This window comes from Schistocerca americana, unplaced genomic scaffold (assembly GCF_021461395.2).
Source record: "Schistocerca americana isolate TAMUIC-IGC-003095 unplaced genomic scaffold, iqSchAmer2.1 HiC_scaffold_401, whole genome shotgun sequence".
NCBI classification, from domain to species: domain Eukaryota; kingdom Metazoa; phylum Arthropoda; class Insecta; order Orthoptera; family Acrididae; genus Schistocerca; species Schistocerca americana.
The window spans coordinates 87,501-90,000 of NW_025726128.1; the positions used below are offsets into that span (position 1 = coordinate 87,501).

General features: G+C 56.1%; 1 pseudogene; it reads left to right on the plus strand.

Annotated features, from left to right (window-relative positions):
* Window positions 1-2,500, plus strand: part of LOC124582207 — a 5,862-nt pseudogene that overhangs the window by 993 nt on the left and 2,369 nt on the right.

The window sequence follows — 2,500 nt, forward strand, 5'->3', positions numbered from 1 at the left end:
ATGAAAGTGAAGGTCTCGCCTTGCGCGGGCCGAGGGAGGATGGGGCTTCCCCGCCCTTCACGGGGCGGCGGCCTCCGCACTCCCGGGGCGTCTCGTCCTCATTGCGAGGTGAGGCGCACCTAGAGCGTACACGTTGGGACCCGAAAGATGGTGAACTATGCCTGGCCAGGACGAAGTCAGGGGAAACCCTGATGGAGGTCCGTAGCGATTCTGACGTGCAAATCGATCGTCGGAGCTGGGTATAGGGGCGAAAGACTAATCGAACCATCTAGTAGCTGGTTCCCTCCGAAGTTTCCCTCAGGATAGCTGGTGCTCGTACGAGTCTCATCCGGTAAAGCGAATGATTAGAGGCCTTGGGGCCGAAACGACCTCAACCTATTCTCAAACTTTAAATGGGTGAGATCTCCGGCTTGCTTGATATGCTGAAGCCGCGAGCAAACGACTCGGATCGGAGTGCCAAGTGGGCCACTTTTGGTAAGCAGAACTGGCGCTGTGGGATGAACCAAACGCCGAGTTAAGGCGCCCGAATCGACGCTCATGGGAAACCATGAAAGGCGTTGGTTGCTTAAGACAGCAGGACGGTGGCCATGGAAGTCGGAATCCGCTAAGGAGTGTGTAACAACTCACCTGCCGAAGCAACTAGCCCTGAAAATGGATGGCGCTGAAGCGTCGTGCCTATACTCGGCCGTCAGTCTGGCAGTCATGGCCGGTCCTTGCGGCCGGCCGCGAAGCCCTGACGAGTAGGAGGGTCGCGGCGGTGGGCGCAGAAGGGTCTGGGCGTGAGCCTGCCTGGAGCCGCCGTCGGTGCAGATCTTGGTGGTAGTAGCAAATACTCCAGCGAGGCCCTGGAGGGCTGACGCGGAGAAGGGTTTCGTGTGAACAGCCGTTGCACACGAGTCAGTCGATCCTAAGCCCTAGGAGAAATCCGATGTTGATGGGGGCCGTCATAGCATGATGCACTTTGTGCTGGCCCCCGTTGGGCGAAAGGGAATCCGGTTCCTATTCCGGAACCCGGCAGCGGAACCGATACAAGTCGGGCCCCTCTTTTAGAGATGCTCGTCGGGGTAACCCAAAAGGACCCGGAGACGCCGTCGGGAGATCGGGGAAGAGTTTTCTTTTCTGCATGAGCGTTCGAGTTCCCTGGAATCCTCTAGCAGGGAGATAGGGTTTGGAACGCGAAGAGCACCGCAGTTGCGGCGGTGTCCCGATCTTCCCCTCGGACCTTGAAAATCCGGGAGAGGGCCACGTGGAGGTGTCGCGCCGGTTCGTACCCATATCCGCAGCAGGTCTCCAAGGTGAAGAGCCTCTAGTCGATAGAATAATGTAGGTAAGGGAAGTCGGCAAATTGGATCCGTAACTTCGGGATAAGGATTGGCTCTGAGGATCGGGGCGTGTCGGGCTTGGTCGGGAAGTGGGTCAGCGCTAACGTGCCGGGCCTGGGCGAGGTGAGTGCCGTAGGGGTGCCGGTAAGCGCGGGCGTTTAGCGCGGGCGTGGTCTGCTCTCGCCGTTGGTTGGCCTCGTGCTGGCCGGCGGTGCAGGATGCGCGCGCCTGCGCGGCGTTCGTGCCCCGGTGCTTCAACCTGCGTGCAGGATCCGAGCTCGGTCCCGTGCCTTGGCCTCCCACGGATCTTCCTTGCTGCGAGGCCGCGTCCGCCTTAGCGTGCTCCTCCGGGGGCGCGCGGGTGCGCGGATTCTCTTCGGCCGCCATTCAACGATCAACTCAGAACTGGCACGGACTGGGGGAATCCGACTGTCTAATTAAAACAAAGCATTGCGATGGCCCTAGCGGGTGTTGACGCAATGTGATTTCTGCCCAGTGCTCTGAATGTCAACGTGAAGAAATTCAAGCAAGCGCGGGTAAACGGCGGGAGTAACTATGACTCTCTTAAGGTAGCCAAATGCCTCGTCATCTAATTAGTGACGCGCATGAATGGATTAACGAGATTCCCGCTGTCCCTATCTACTAGAGCGTTCACGAGAGGCCATTGCCATACTGCTTAGATGGTGTGCACAATCAAAACTGACAGTGGCACCCGAGAAATCGGTGTACATGATGCTGAAAGGCAAGTTAAATAGAGATCCTACTGTACGAATAAACAATGTGGCAGTCTCTAGGAAAAGATCTGCTAGATACCTCGGTGTCCACTTAGATGAAAGATGGAATTTCATTGAGCACATTGAGCAAGTGGCCACCAAGTCTATGGCTCTGTTTAACAAATTAATTTCAATTGGACAACGACGCTTTCACCTTCCTGTGAAGGCCATTCATATGTATCACAATTGTCTGTTGGCTCCAGTAGTTGGGTATGGAGCAAGTGTGTGGGCCCACAGGTTAGCCTTGGTGAGGCCGGCAATGCAGATTCGACGCATACAAAGGAATGTGTTGATAAGGTGTGTGGGTGCCTTCGGCACCAGTCCTATCGATGCGTTATTAGTTATAATGGGGCTATGTCCTTTAGATTTGATAATACGGCAATACGCCGCTTTTTACTGGTTGCA